Here is a 17,055-nt window from a genome sequence, read left to right as displayed (position 1 = left end):
ATTTCTACTGCGGTTTTGATAATCTAGGACTTTTAGGTTTGCTTCCTAAAGAAAGTGTGTTGCTCTGGAGAGCATGTAATTGGCTACAGATGGATCTATCCTGATTTGTTGCCTAGTGACGGCCAAAGGAAGTCACCCTATGGTGAACCGCAAGTCTGTTTGCCATTACAGCTACGCACAAAATGGCCTCGTAGTGATGTTTGATGAAAGCAAGGCAGTGCTCATTTGATCTCAAAATGGTTTCCTTGGGGAGGTCCCACATTCTGAACCCCTGGTTTGCTCTGGGATGCCCTGGGACCACCAGCAAGACTTGGGATGACAGAGGAAAGAGTCCCGTGGCTCCAATGAAGCCCCTTAGTTACTCAGCATCAGCCCCTACAAATCTGGGGCTTTCAGAAACTCTGGGGGAACTGATTATTCTGTATACCCCCTCAAGATTACCTGACTTCCTCAGGGGTCTGGACCCAATTAGAATCTACCCTTTAATCAACTCCTATCCTTCAGGCTCTTTGACTCCCTTACTCTCCACATACATAGTGTAAGTTTCCTAGGGATTCTGTAACAAGCATCACAAACTGGGTGGCTTAAAATAACAGGAATTTATTGCCTTACACCTCTGGATGCCAGAAGTCTGAAATTAAAGTGTTAGCAGGGTTGTTCTCCCTCTGAAAGCTCTAAGGGATTCCTTCCTTGCCTCTTAGTGGCTTCCAATGGGTTGCCAGCAATCTTTGGTGTTGCTTGGATTATAGGTGCCTCACTCCAATCTAGTGGCTTCACATGGCATTCTTCCTGCGTCTTTATGTCGTCTTGCCTCTATGCATATCTGTCTCTGTGTCAAATTTCCCCATTTATAAGGACACAGAAAGTCCTGTTGGATTAGAGTCCACACTAATGACCTTGTTTGAACTGGATTACCTCTGTAAAAGATCCTATTTTCAAATAAGTTCACATTCTGAAGCCCTGGAGATAAGGATTTCAGCATCTCTTTTTTGGAAGGTACACAATTCAGCCCATAAGACACTGTTTGTTGTTGCTTTGGTTGGGTGATTGGTTGGTTGGTTGGTTGGTTGGTTTTTTGGGTTTGTTTTTTTTTTTTTAAATCTCACCAGATTTAAGACCTCTGATTCTTCCATGCTCTCCTATTCAATTAACCCCTTTCCATCTTCAGTTCTTCCCCAATCCAGACTAAATGTACAATACATCATTTGATGACTCCCTATCCTAACCACCTTGTATTTCCATTCCATTTCTCCAAAACTCTGATCCCATATCAATCCAAATACCTTTGCCTTCTTTCTGCCTCCTTATCTAGGGCTGCTGAACACTGCAAGAGAAAATCCGGCAACCACGTGGATGGATGGACTACAGATTCATGGTCTCCGACCTCAACTCAGTCCTTGATGCCATCCATCAATTCTTCTCTGTATCCCAAGTCAGCAGACTCAATCTCTCTCTCTAGATTCTGTCAGAGTTCTCCAGAGAAACATAACCAATAGGATATATCTCTATTATCTATCTATCCATCTATTGAGAAAGAATGATTGTAAGGAATTGACCCACATGACTGTGGGGGCTGACAAGCTGGACAAGCTGAAATTTGACAGGGTCAGCCAGCAGGCTGGAGACCCAGAGAAAATTTGATGATGCAACTTGAGTTCAAAGGCAGTCCATTGGCAGAATTCCCTCCTCCTGAGGGGACCTTTGTCTTTCGCTCTTAAGGCCTTTGACTGATGAGGCTCACCCATATTATGGAAAGTAATCTCCTTTACTCAAAGTCTATGGATTTAAACACTAATCTCATCTGGGAAAAAAAATCTTCACAGCAACATCTAGACTAGTGTTTGACCAAATATCCTGGTGTAGTGACCCAGCCAGGTCAAAACATAAATTAACCATCACATTTTTCCATGCCCCACAAGAACTATTTGAAACCTTCTCCACTTTTAAACCTCAGCTGTAGCGAAAGGACTTTCCTTCTGACTCTTCAGGGAAAATGGACATTGTTGGGCAAGAACCCCCTCAGCTCTCTACCTTCCTGGCCCTAAAAACTCACCCACTTCAGCATCCATCCTTGTCTCCTTTCTTCTTGTCACAACGGAAGACAGGTTGCTCCATCTGAGCCCAGTTCATCCATCTATGCTCTGGGTCTTGATTACCGCTGCATTTTCAGGATCTATCTAATGTGGAGAATATGGTAGCCCCTCAAACACTTGTTGACTGACTGATTGAATTCTTTTCTGATTCCTTTCTTCCATTCCCACCTCTTATCCCTCTATTTTCAATCTCTTCTCCACCCTTTAATGTTTCTCACCAGCATTTAAACAAACCCAAGTCTTTCCCATTAAAACAATACCAACATAATGATCATCTTGACTCTGGCACTCTCTATTATTCTTTCTTCTTCCTTCATGGTCATGCTTGTCAAAGAATCGTCTGTATTTGCTGTCTGCAAATCTTGCTTTCCTATTCACTTCTCAACTGTTGCAACCTGGATTCTACCCCCATTACTCAGTCAATATTGGTCTTGACACAATTCAGTCCTTTTCTTTCTTCGTCTCCCTAGTATTGAATGCTGTTGACCACTGTCCTCCTTCCCAGTGATCTCAAAATCATCTTTCTGTGATATGACTTCTTATGTAGGCTGGATGCCTGTATAAACTCCAATCCTTCTATTGCTTTCTTGCTCAATTTCTGCCTCCCTCTTACCCTTTGGTCTTACCTACTTGGAAGAATCCCATCACACTGCTGTTACTGAAAGACCTTATGGTTTCCTCCACTGTGTTCATTTTCCCTTACCTGTAAAGAGTAATAAACCCAACTTGTTCAACTACAGGTGTGCTCCTGGTGGTCACTGGCTAGAGAGCACTAACACTTTCAAACCACCTAAATATTTGGGGCATAAGCACTAGCAGACATCAGAAAAATTAAAATTGAAGTATGGAAAAATTTCACTCATCCACTGCCAACTCACAATCCATCATTACTTTGACACCCATTCAGTTGAACTTATCACAAGAACACAATGATTCCATTCTTCCATCATAGACCATTGGAAGAACCCCATACAGAGATTGGTTCCTAGAAGTGTGGTCTGGTAAGAGCCAGTCTGAACAACGTAGAATTGACTAAAGAAAGGTTGGGTGGAGGTCAGAGAAAAGCTCTCTGTCTTGTGTTAGGAAATGGAGAACTCAGTTATATGACTTCAATACAGGAATCCTTTTGGTTGCTCCTTGTGGCATTCAAAGAGGTACTATAAGGAAGAGACAAGTTTTGGATGGTGAGGTTGATCCATCTTAAGACAAAGATGAAAATACAGCTGTCCTAATAGGACCCCTGCGTCCTAATTCCAAGATGGTTGAATCAGACAACGGTGCAACGTGGACAAAGTCCAGTTATCTGCCCCAAAGTGAAGGTAGGACCAGTTAAGGCAGAAACCTAAGAGGAGCCAAGCCTGATCCTGCAAGCCTTTTCTATGCACCTTAGGCTGGACATTCCTTGCCTGGAAAGGATATCAATTATCCCCCATAGACCCTCTCCATCCCAGGTTATTGTTTTGAATTATCCTAAAGCAGAGATCAAAGAAGGTCATTAAGCTCAAAGCCAGGGGACTGGACTTAGCAACAAGGACTGAAAAGCCACACACCCTGAAATCTACTGTTTGGTAACTGTCTTCTTTAATCATTAGTCTATAGCATTGACCAGAAGCAAAGAGATCCCCAACCTCCTAATCTGATAAAGGGGTCATCTTGCTGGAGAAATTTTCAGACTCAGAATCAAAGACCTGAAGGCTTACCCCACCATATATTTACCCTACCATCAGGAAGGAGGCTGTCACACCCCCAGAAAAGGACTCCTTCCCTGTACCTTACTCAGATGTGGGCAGGACAAGGAGGGACAAGGTTTATCTTCCCAGAGAGCAGGAACCAGGGGCAGCAGAAATGTGGCCCAAGCAACTCACTCCATCAGAATGGGGAGTCCCTGCTTTCTCCTCTCCAGCAGAGTGTGGAGAGATATGCGACATTTTGGGGACCACCATGGGTGATTTCTCCCCTTCTTTTTCTTTTTTTATAAGATTTATTTATTTGTTTGTTTCAGAGAGAGGGAGAGAGAAGGAGAGCACGAGTGAGGGGAGGAGCAGAGGAAGAGGGACTCCACTGAGCACGGAGCCTGATGTGGAGCTCAATGCCAGGACCCTGAGATCATGACCTGAGCAGAAATCAAGAGTCGGACACTTAACCTACTGAGCCATGCAGGCTCCCCTCTCCCCTTCCTTTTCTAAATGGACATGGTATTACAGGTATTCTGTTATCTTACTCTCATCTTGTATTGGGACTATTGGGAGAGGGTCATGCTCCCCTTAAACTGCAGGTGAAATTATGAATTAAGAAGTGCCACATGTGGGGGCACCTGGGTGGCTCAGTTGGTTAAGCAATTGCCTTCGGCTCAGGTCCTGATCCTGGAGTCCCGGGATCAAGTCCCACATCAGGCTCCTTGCTTGGTGGGGAGTCTCCTTCTCCCTCTGATCTCTCCCCTCTCATGCCCTCTCTCTCTCTCTCATTCTCTATCTCTCTCTCTCAAATAAATACACAAATAAAAAATATTTTTTAAAGTGCTACATCTAGAAATGAACAAAAGCAAAGACCGTCACCTGGAGGTATTGCACTTGAAGCTTGATACAAAACAAGGATGAGACGTTGGGTTGTCTCCTTTGAGAAAAGGGTGAGTGCCTTTGGCACAGTGCATATGATAGTGACACAGGGAGCATTTTTGCAAGTAAACGAACAGAAAGAAGAGCATGTGTGGATGCTGGGCAGCTGGGGGGGTTGGGGGGAGGGGTTGGACTATAGTACATCAGTTGTTTTGCATACTTTATGAATCATTTTTCCATATTCTGGTGAGATCGGTGTCTGGGATGACAATCCGTGCATGAGGAATTTTCAATCATTTGGGCCATTTCCTTAGGATAGAATCTCCAAAATGGAAAACACTAGGTCAGATGTTACGAACAGTTTCATGGCTTTTACTAAGTATTTGAAAACTGCTTCCCAAGAGGGTTCAAGCAATTGGCTTTCCTACAAGAAGATGCGAGACTGTTCCTGGATATGTCATCAACCATTTCTGAAGTTTGATGCTCCATGAACACATCCTTCAGCTTTGAAGGTACAGGTGAGCCTCTATGGTGATGATCCTCCACCTAGACTGACTAAGAATGGTCTCCCAAGGGACTCTTGGGTGGCTCAGTCAGTTGAGTGTCCAACTCTTGTTTCCAGCTCAGGTCATGGTCTCAGGAGCAAGAGCTAGAACCCCATGTTGGGCTCTGCACTCAGCAGGGAGTCTGCTTGAAGATTCTCTCCCTCTGCTCCTCCCTCTGTGCGCGTGCTCTCTCTCTCTCAAATAAATAAATAAATAAATCTTTTTTTTTTTAAGAATTGTCCCCCAAAGGTTTATTTGATTCACGTGATAAAGTTGCACCTCCAAACAGGATCACCCAGTTTCCTTCAGGTCAATTCTGCTGCCTTTACCAGAGAAATTAATGCATCTATTTCTCCTCTGAGGGGAGCGATTTTCCTATTGCGGCTCTGAGCATCATGTCACTTCCAGCCCTTTCCTCTTGAGCATTTCATTCAATCAGAATGATCTGAGACAGCACCTGAGACATCAAAATCTACTCTACTGTCCTGTGGCAGGAGGCATCTCAGAACCCCAGGTAGATACACTATATAGATGACCAGCTTAGTTCCATCTTACTTGGCACAAATTAGCTCCAAAGTCACAATTTTCTGACTTTTGGAAACATAAACAAAGGTTTAAAACCTGAAACTCTGAAAGATGTATGCTTGGGAGTGTCATTAGTCCCAAACTCACAGTCTGCAGAGAAGGAAGTGGGATCTCAAAAGGCTAAGGGCCAAGTGCACACAGTTAGTGAGCCATGAACTTGGGATGCCAGTCAGTGCTCCCTGTATGTTATGCTTCTGCATTGTTCCAGCCCATTTCACTCCAGGCTGGGTAGCGTCTCTCCCTCAGCCCTAGCCCTTGGTCCTATCTTGGCTGGCTCCAGGGGCAATTCCCCTGAATCCAATAGCAACAGGATCTATGATGGTTCCTAACATAGCAGTTATTCATTGCCTGGGCCACACATTTAGAAACACCCAGCTTCCCTCTCCTCTAGGATCCACAGCCTAAGACTGGGTTACTTTCAAAGCTAGGACAGATCCTTCTCCCTGAAGATCCTTTCCAGGTCAGGAGCTTGGAAGCACCCTTCTGCCTTATCATGTTTTCCTCCCACCAGCTCCCCTCTCAGGGCTTCATCTGTAGGGAAGGAAAAACTCTTTCCCTACTCTTCAAGTTCTTCCAGCTGGAATAAGAATTAAATCGACATGAGACAGATCAACAGGAGACAAAAACAAAACTTTTGTTACACATGTGCGGAGGACCAGTAATGAAATTAAGACCTAAAGAAATGACCAAGGCAGGAAGTTTTTATCCTTTTTAGGCAAAGAGACAATAAATCTATGAGGCACAGGCAGGGCAAAGAAAAGTTAACTTTGGGAGCTTCCGGGAGGAAGGAATTCTAAACAGAATTTGGGCCAGGGTCGTGGGTTAGTACAAAGTAACAAGGGTTGTTTCTGTAACCTTCTGTGCTTTGAATTTCCCAGCTGTGGCGATAAGGATGTCTCTTTGCCTCCTGGTCCAGGAAAGTTTCCTTTCACATGGGATATTTGGTTTCTGCTTTCAAAGGGAAAGAGGAGGGTCTGAGTGTCCTCCTCACGCAGGCTGTCTCTTCAGTAACTTTTATTTAAAATGATCAAGTTGCTAAAAAATTGCAGGTACAAGGATTATCCCAGACTCAACATGGTCTTTGAAGAATCTCGGGAGGAGGTGGGGGGAAAGGAATGCCTTTCATTGGTCTGGTACTTCCTACTTTCAATCCAGCAAACCCTCAGATCAATGGATCTTATATTTCTTTTGGCCACAAGCCACTTCAGGAAACTGATGAAAGCAGTCGACCCTCTCCCAATTCACATTAGCCCAAAACTGCATCTACAGCTTTAGGGCCATCAAAGACGATCCAAAGCCTATCCGTGGTCAACAGGTCACTGTGGGGGATTTGATCACAGTGGTCACTTCCTGGTCTTAAGCAGAGATACTTTCCAATAATTATGGGAGAATTTGAACCCTGCAGGTTACTTCCTGGTCTCAAACAAAGCATGAATAATTGTTGTGTCTGGAGTGGGAGGCGGGGGATTTTATTCCTGGCAGGTTTTTTCCTCAGCTCATTCACACAGAGGGCTTTCGAAATAATTGTGGGGATATTATCACAGCAGGTGGCTACCCAAAGCCTTCTGCTAATGTACCTCTTGGGCCCACGATGCATTATTCTACACAGTCAAAAATAGTTTCAGTCTCCAGATTGGCTTATAACAGTGGGCACAGAAATCTGCTTATGATGGCTTCTGGTTAGCTGTTATTATTTTTTTTTTAAGATTTTATTTATTTGACAGGGAGCGAGAGATCACAAGTAGGCAGAGAGTCAGGCAGAGGGAGAAGAGGAAGCAGGCTCCCTGCTGAGCAGAGAGGCTGATGTGGGGCTCGATCTCAGGACCCTGAGATCATGACCTGAGCCAAAGGCAGAGGCTTAACCCACTGAGCCACCCAGGCGCCCCTAGCTGTTAGTTTTAAAGATGAATTGAAATACAGATATTTCTGCAAACAGTAGTAGAGCCAGGTTGCCTGATAACCCCATGCCCTGGTTGTTTCTCCCCTTGCTATGGTTATGTCCCTGAAAACCACCATGGGAGGAGAATTCACACCTGACAAACTTAGAATCTTATAGGGGAAGTAGAGTCAGGAACCAAAGGTCAAATTGTGAGTTTATAAAAGCTTTTACAAACTTTTCTTTTTGGGGGGGATTTCACTAAGATGAAATGTAAAAGATGGCATATCAAATAAAAAGGACATGGTTGTTTTATACAGGTCTTCAACTAGAAATGGTCATAATAGTTCTATGCAGTTTCTATCTACCATCCCTTAATCACTAGACCATTTTCAGGAACTCCTCCCCCATTTGCTCTTTTGTTGTGCTATTTACTTTTTTTTTAAAAGATTTTATTTATTTATTTGACAGACAGAGATCCCAAGTAGGCAGAGAGGCAGGCAGAGAGAGAGAGGAGGAAACAGGCTGTCCGCAGAACAGAGAGCCCAATGTGGGGCTCGATCCCAGAACCCTGGGATCATGACCTGAGCTGAAGGCAGAGGCTTTAACCCACTGAGCCACCCAGGCGCCCCTGTACTATTTATTTTTTTTTAATATTTATTTTTATTTGTTTATTTACAGCATAACAGTGTTCATTGTTTTGTACTATTTACTTTTAATTTAACACTCTTGTGGGGCGCCTGGCTGGCTCAGTCAGTAGAGCACTCAACTCCTGATCTTGGGATCATGAGTTCAAGCCCCATGTTGGTGTAGAGTTTACTTAACAACAACAACAAAAAGTAATACTCTTCTAACAATTTAATAGGATAGAAATGCTATAAAGTGAAAAGCAAAGGTCGCTCAAATCTCACTCCCCACTCACGTCATCACTATTAACGGAAAGATATTTGGAGTGCTTTCCATTTTGGCTTTTTTTGGGGGGGGCTTATTTTCTAGGTGCCTGGTTTTTATAGTTAGAGAGATTGCAAGGCTGGATTTGAAGACTCCCTTGAAGCTGGGGAGAAGGGGATAGGAATAGTCCAAGTTAAAAAGCCACTAACCCCCTATGCTTGCTGTGATTCAGCACTTTTTCTCGAATCAAAGCTCCTCAGGTTGTTGCAAGCCTTGGGCAAGCATCCAGAGTCCTGAACACGTTGACTTTGACCATTGCTGCCAGTGTGTTTGTGGCTTTTGGGAGGAGAGGCTCATGAAAGTCCTCACACTGCCATTCCAGACGTCCTTTCACTGCTATCCAAGCCTTCTGTATTTCTCAACTGTTAGAAAATCTGCAGGCCACTTGGCAAGGAACTGTGGACAGCCTCTAGAAGCTGAGAGTGACTCCCAGTTGACAGCTAGCAAGTATGTCCTAAACCCACAAGGAAAAGAATTCTGGTAACGACCAGTGAGCTTTGCAAAAGGATCCTGAGCCACAGATGAAAATCGCAGCCTGCTTTAGACCCAAAGTTGAGGACCCAGTAACCTGTTTCCAGACTCCTGACCTTTGTCCTTTTCATCTTTGACCCACCCCTTCTCCCGCCAAGGCACCAGTTCAGAATGAATATCCTTAATCCAGAATACTGAAGGGGGCTTTGTCATAATGGACCTACTTTGCCCAAATATCTCCTGGGATGCATGGAAACCTGGAGTCTTTCATTCTTGGTCATTCTTGGGAAGCAGCCAGGAGGCAAGGAAAGAATTGTTTTCTCAAAATCGCGCTTATTATGCCCCCCAGGGTACTAATAGCCCCACATCATTTACAGAGGATTAGTCAAGGGATCATTGTCCATAAGCTCCACTCAGCAGCTACTTCATGTTATTCCAACAACCTGACACAGACGTCTCTCAGCGGTCCCTGTCTCCAGATGCACTCTGCTCTCCAACAGGAACACCTGCCATCCCGAGATTTATCCCAAATTCTTAAGACCTCACTGGACAGATGAAGGCTTGTGCTGATCAGCAGCCACAGGTGGCTACTAATAAGCCACGTCATCACACCAGCAGAAGGACCGCGACAGAGACATGCATTTGGCATTTGGGAATGCTGCCCGTGAGACCTCTCATCCAGACCGTGAATGGTACAGAAAGAACCTCACGCACAGTCACACCTTGCCAGTCCCCTTCCTTTCTTGCACAGTTGGAGACATGCATGGACTTGAGTTGGGAAACATTCCTAACAGCTGCTTAACATAAGTCATTCACTTTCAACAAATCAAGCCCCAAATGCTTCAAGTCATTTCAAGGGGTCGTGGGCTCCTCCCAGCTCCACACCCACAATCCCCTTCCTGCCCTTCCGCTCAAGAGCCCTGAGGCCACTCAGACCAAGTCCAGGAGGAGGAGGAAAGAAGGGCTGGGCTTTGTTTCCTTCCCTCCTCACCTCCTTCTGCTGGTAGACTTGCATTTCAGGTGTGTATGGAGAGTCTGGGCCTGCCGCTGGCCCCAAGGTACCAGGACTTTATGGAAGGATCCAGCCAGTCCTGCGGTCCTGGGGCAGGACACACCACAACTGCCAGGAACTCCCACTCCTGGTTTTACCCAGGCCGGTGTGGCGGAAGGCAAGGGCTACTTGAAGCATTCCCAGCCTTGCGGGCGTGCCTGTGGGATCAGGAATCAAAACTCTAAAGCTTTCTTTTTAAGAATATTCTGGTGTTTCTGTTATGGTTTAAAATGGTCTTTAGAAGGAACAAGTCTGAAATGTCAGGGATCTTGCCTGACAGACAGCTTTGGCGGAGGCAGAAGCGATTGGGGATTGCATGGCGGAGGAAGTGGACCACATTGCTCATCCCAGAATCTGCCAGAAACTGGAATCCTAGTCTCGAACTCACACCCACCTGGGGACACCCTAGTGCCAAATGTCTAGCCTCCGAGGATTTGGCCCAGGAGGCTGCCCGACTCATCAAAGACAGTTTTTAGCAAGGACTGGTGTGAAGAATGTGTTGAGAGGGGGGAATAGGGGGAATATTTTTGACCCCAGTTCTGCAGGAACTTGGCACCAAGTAAGGGAGTTATAGAATAAGATGCAAGGACATGGGACAGGGTCCTGCTAGCGGCACCAGGCAGAAGGCTGGGGCTTGCTCGCAGAAACAAAGCATGTGCCTGGCCTCTGGGACCCAGGGAGAAACCTGCCTCAGGGCACAATTGACAAGAACGGTGAAGACATGCCTGGACTGAAGGTCAGGCAACCTCTCCCCACACCTTGGCTCTCCCATCCGCTCCTGTTGTCTGGCTCTGTGCCTGCGCCTGTGAGCCCACTTTAGTTCAGTTGTAAAACCAGGAAGCTCACTAATGGGTCCTCAGAGTCACCAGCCCCCAGGTGCTGCTGTTGCTACTGGTCCTCAGACCACACTTGAGTAGTGAGCAAGCCTAGAGGACTACCCGATGGGGGTGGCTCACGGACTGGTGTGGGTGAAAGGCCAGAGGCCAAACTCCCATGGCCAGCCCCTCAAGCTTCAGCCTGAGCGGCTTCCCCTGGATGTATTTTACATACTAAGTTTCCACCTACATATTAAGTTTTACATATTAAGTTTTTTCCACCTTGTTTGAAAAAAGGAGGGCTCCTTTTGTTTATTTTTTAAAAGAGCTTGAAAACCATTGGATTACAGCCCTTCTGGGGTAGGAGATACTTTAACCAACTTTTATTTTGGAAAATTTCTCTTTTTTTAACATTTTATTTATTCATTTGACAGAGAGAGAGCACAAGGAGTTGGGGCAGAGGGAGAAGGAGAAGCAGACTCCCCACCAAGCATGAAGCCTGATGCGGGGCTTAATCCCAAGACCCCAGGATCGAGACCTGAGCCAAAGGCAGGTTCTCTATTGACCGAGCCACCCAGGCGCCCCAATTATGGGAATTTTCAAACACATACCAAATTCGAAAGAGAAGTCTAACAATCTCGGGTGCACCCACTACCCAGCCTCAGCACGTACTGCCATTTTGTCAACCTCATTCCACATCCAGCTGACAGGAACTCTAAAAACCCAGGCACAGGGCAGCCCCAGTACAGCATCCGGCGGCCAGCTCTGTTGAATGAAACAATTTCTATGATGATGGCTGACTGGATCCTCATTTATGATGTAATGAGACTGAGTTTAGACAAATGAACTGTAGCTTCTAAAGGACACATCTCCAGAATGAAAGAGCCAGCACATGGAGCAAAAAGGCAAAGACCGAGAAGACAACATCCCATGTGTTTGCCATGTTTGACCAGCCACAGATTTAGGAATTCAAGGTCTTCAGCATGACTGATCAGAACAGAGATGGTTTCATCAACAGGGATAATTTGCATGCTATGCTCACTTCTCTAGGGCAGAATCCAACTGACGCACACCTCAATGCCACGATGAAGGACGCGCTAGGGCCTGTGAATTTCATCTTGCTCCTCACGATATTTGGTGAGAAGTGAATGGCACAGATCCAGAAGACGTCATCAGAAATGCTTTTGCTTGCTTTCATGAAGAAGCAACAGGCACGACTCAGGAACATTATCTGAGAGAGCTGTTGACAACAATGGGAGATCGGTTTCCAGACAAGGAAGTACATGAGCTGTACAGGGACTATTGACAAAAAGGGAGATTTCAATAACATTGAGTTCATGTGCATCTTTAAACATGAATCAGTGGACAAAGATCACTGAAGGAACTCCAGATAGAATCTTCCAACTGCCGTGTTCTCCTTTCTTTTCTTTCCTAGATGCTTACCTCCATTCTCACAGAACCTGTTGAATGAGACTGAGTTTTGCAACTTCGCCTTTTAAAAAAATGTATTTATTGCAGATCTTTCTGCACTTAGCACTGGTATAATAAGACTGGAAACAGAGGTGAGGTTGGAAGTTGTATTGAAAAAGATCGCAGGGGTGCCTCAGTTGAGCATCTGACTCTTGCTTTCAACTCAGGTCATGATCTCAGAGTCATGAGCTCGAGCCCCACATTGGGCTCTGTGCTAGACTGGAAGCCCGCTTGAGAGATTCCCCTTTCCTTCTCCATCTGCCTCTCCTCCCCTCACTCTGTTTGTGCATGTGTGCACTTGCTCTCTCTCCAAAAAAAAAATAAAAAATAAAAAAGAGAGAGAGATTGCAAATAAAAAATCAACAAATGTGAAAGCCCAGGAAAATATACTCATATTTCTGGTTTTGCTGGATTTTTATATTTTTATATAATGAAAACGATGTATTTTGAAATAAAGATTATTCTGACTCCAATGGAATATAATGGCAAGTTAAGCAAATGAGTGGCTGGGGTACCTGGGTGGCTCAGTCGGTTAAGCATCTGCCATTGGCTAGGGTCACGACCCTGGGGTCCTGGGATGGAGCCCCTAGTCGGGCTCCTTGCTCCACTGGGAGCCTGCTTCTCCTGCTCCCTCTGCCCTGCCTTGTACTTGTGCACACTCCCTGTCAAATAATCAAATCAAATCAAATTAAATTAAATTAAAATGAGTGAAAGCTGGGGATAGTCTTTTTTTCCAGATTTCCAGCCTCATATAATTCAAATTTCATGGTAAAATGGATTTTTCACACATGTGGGACAATGTTCTTTAGAACTTTTAAGTACACTTTCACTGCATGCAGTGAAAATTGGTTGTGCCTTTAGTTTTTTCCATGCTTCTAATAAGTCATATGTTTGAACTACTGAATGATAAATATAAGATGTATCTGAGAAAATATTCAATATTTTATTGATTTAAGATTTTTTTTAAGATTTTATTTATTTGACAGAGGGAGAGCACAAGCTGGGGGAACAGCAGGCAGAGGGAGAAGCAGACTCCCCTCTGAGCAGGGAGCCCTATGCCAGCTCGATCCCAGGACCTGGGATCCTGACCTGAGCTGAAAGCAGATGCTTAACCCACTGAGCCACCCAGGTGGCCCCTTGATCTAAGTTTCTAAGAATCAGCAAAATTCTGAACATTTATTATGCACAAGGTATTATACATACATGATTTTCACTGACTCTCCCCAACAACTTTGTAAGATAGATTTTTATTAGCTCCATATTTTAAATGGGGAACTCATTTATTTCTTCCTTTTTAAAGATTTTTTTAAGTTTTAAGTACAATCTACCCCTCATCGTGGGACTCAAACTCACAACCCCAAGAACAAGAGTCCCATGCTCCACTGACTGAGCCAGCCAGGCACGCCATTAAACAGGGGACTCATTTAAATGAGTCCCAAGTAGTTGAGTAATTGGTCAGCGTCACTATTAGTAAGTGAGAGTTGGATTTCCAACCTAGGGCACCGAAGTCCAGAGCTTGTAGTGCTGGAACACTGTGCTGTCTCTACAAAAAGCCCCAAATGCCTAGAAGAGGCAAGACATTTCCACTACACTATAACATGATTCTGTAGTTACTATTGAGCTTTAATATAATTGGGATAATTATCTGAGTAGAATTTCAGGAAATTCTATCCCAGGTTTTAAAAAAGCAGAAGACAAAAGATTCTAAGCAATGCTATTGTATGTTGAAAGGCAGTGCGTGTAGTGTGGTCCGAAAACCATGTCAACGAGGGTGCTATGAGCTCATGTAAAATCCTCAAGGCCAAACAATTTGAGAAATAGATGAGAAAATTTTTGAAAAGGAAAAAAATGCCATTAAAATGAAGTCTCCTATTGCTGTTCAACATCTCGTCCCTCTTCTGAAAGTGTCTAATTGGTGTTGATTTTTTAACTTTCTTTTAAAGATTTTTATTTATTTATTTTAGAGAAGGAGAGTGTGGTAGAGGGAGCACGAGTCGGGGGGAGCAGTGCAGAGGGCGATGGGGAAGCAGGCTCCCGCTGAGCAGGGAGCTGGATGCGGGACTCGATCCCAAGACCCCAGGATCATGACCTGAGCGAAGGCAGATGCTTCACCAACTGAGCCACCCAAGCGTCCCTTGAGTTGGTATTTCATCTGCCTAAAATCAATCCATTTGCACATTGTTTAGAATTTGTGCTTTACAGCTTGGGTACCTGGACAAGTCTCTGCTCACTTACTACCACTAGTTTTTCTGGACTTCGGTTTCCCCATCCGTCCACTCTTCCAGTCTAGGATAGGTCTCCGCAGTTCAGAAGAGCTTTCCCATTTATTATGCAAACTCACAGCCCGGGAAGTAAGTAGGCTTGAACCGAGCTAAAGTTTAGAACCGCTGAAGCACTTAATCACGGTTCCTCAAGTACAGGAATCCGTATCTGGTTCCCTTTTCCACTTACAAGCTTAAAGGCGCCAGGAAGCAGCGCAAAACCAGGTGAAGAATCACCGTATGCTTAAGGAGAAGAGAAAAAAAAAACCCAGTGGGACTATCTTGATCATCATTAATCCAATATTTATCTATCACCGGTTACGTGCCAAGCACTGTTCTAAGTGTTGGGAATAAATGGGGGTCAAGACAGACAAAGACACTGCCCTCCTGGGGTAAACATTCTCTAGCTGACAGACAACCAAGAAGCAGGCAGGGCACAGGGTGGTCAGCAACACTTCTTTGAGATGTCACATTAGGCAGAGGTCCGAATGACAAGGAGGTCCCGTGAAACGATCAGAGTGAGCCTCTCCATCCAAAAGGGACAGCTCCTCTCAAGGCACATCTGGGAGAATCACTGGCAGAACACAAGAGAACAGCAGAAGGAAGGGACCTGCTGCATGTTCTAAGTGCCGAATCCTAGGGCTTAAAGCAGCAGAAGAAACATGCTTTCTGGTTTTTTGTTTTGGTTTTGTTTCGTTTTTTTTTTTTCCTCTAAATTCAATTAATTAACATATAATGTATTACTGGTTTCAGAGGTAGAGGTCGGTGATTCATCAATCTTACATAATACCCAAGGCTCATTACAAGCTTCCATTTTTAAAATACTCAGCCCTGGGGTGCCTGGGTGGCTCAGTGGGTTAAAGCCTCTGCCTTCAGCTCCAGTCATGATCCCAGGGTCCTGGGATCGAGCCCTGCATCGGGCTCTCTGCTCCGCGGGGAGCCTACTTCCCTCTCTCTCTCTGCCTGCCTCTCTGCCAACTTGTGATCTCTGTCCATCAAATAAATAAATAAAGTCTTTAAAATACTCAGCCCTAAAAAAAGAAACAAAAAAACCAAAACAAAACAAACAAAAACAACTCAGCCTTGCTACTGTGTGTAGGACACAGGGGCAAGCAGAGAAGCAAAAAGGCTTTCAGTTTAGAGGCTGTCGCTGTTCCCCAGGCAAGACACAAGGGCAACTTGGACTCAGGAAATGCTTTAGGTGATACCTGTAAAATGCCTTTTCTTGCCTGCCCCGTTTTCTGCCCCTCTATGCCTTCTGACCATCTTTCTGGCTTAATTTGAACCTCATTTACTCTATGGCTTTGCTTAAAGCCAGATTGAAAGATCGAGAGGAGGGACACCTGGATGGCTCAGTTGGTTAACCCTCGCACTCTTCATTTCAGCTCAGGTCATGATCTCAGCGTTGTGAGATGGAGCCCCAGTTCTGGCACCGTGCTTAGCAGGGATCCTGCTCGAGATTCTCTCTGCCCTTCCCCCTTCATGCGTTCTTACACAGTCTCTGTCTCTCTCTCTTCCTTAAATAAATAAATCTTTTAAAAAAAAGATTGAGGAGGGGTGCTTGGGTGGCTCAGTGGGTTAAAGCCTCTGCCTTCAGCTCAGGTCATGATCCCAGGGTCCTGGGATCGAGCCCCGCATCGGGCTCTCTGCTCAGCGGGGAGCCTGCTTCCTCCTCTCTCTCTGCCTGCCACTCTGCCTACTTGCGATCTCTCTCTCTGTGTCAAATAAATAAATAATATCTTAAAAAAATAAAAAAGATTGAGGGGGAAAAAAGCTTTCAAGATTAAAAACAAAAGGGCTGGGTGGCTCAGTCGGTTAAGCGTCTGTTTTTTGTTTTTGTTTTTGTTTTTTTTAATTTGTTTATTTTCAGCGAAACAGTATTCATTGTTTTTGCACCACACCCAGTGCTCCATGCAGTACGCGCCCTCCCTATTACCCTCCACCAGGTTCCCCCAACCTCCCACCCCCGCCCCTTCAAAACCCTCAGGTTGTTTTTCAGAGTCCATAGTCTCTCATGGTTCATCTCCCCTTCCAGTTTCCCTCAACTCCCTTCTCCTCTCCATCTCCCCATGTCCACCCTGTTCTTTGTTATGCTCCACAAATAAGTGAGACCATATGATACTTGGCTCTCTCTGCTTGACTTATTTTAAGCGTCTGTTTTTAACTCAGGTCATGATCCCAGAGTCCTGGGATCGAGCCCCACGTCGGGCTCTCTGCTCTTCTCTCCCTCCTCTTGCAGCTCCCCCTGCTTGTGCTCTCTCTCTGACAAATGAATGAACAAAATCTTTAAAAATAAAAAATAATAAAGATTAGAAACAAAAACAACTTAATTGTTTCTTGGATGCCTTATGTCTGAAGCTGTTGCGTCTCACCTACATTGTC

At 44.9% G+C, this 17,055-nt stretch overlaps 1 pseudogene; it reads left to right on the top strand.

Annotated features, from left to right (window-relative positions):
- Window positions 1–11,784: 11,784 nt before the first annotated feature.
- Window positions 11,785–12,321, top strand: LOC123935327 (annotated as a pseudogene).
- Window positions 12,322–17,055: the final 4,734 nt, after the last annotated feature.

This window comes from Meles meles, chromosome X (genome assembly GCF_922984935.1).
Source record: "Meles meles chromosome X, mMelMel3.1 paternal haplotype, whole genome shotgun sequence".
Classification (NCBI taxonomy): Eukaryota; Metazoa; Chordata; class Mammalia; order Carnivora; family Mustelidae; genus Meles; species Meles meles.
This window is presented reverse-complemented; position numbering and strand designations above follow the sequence as displayed.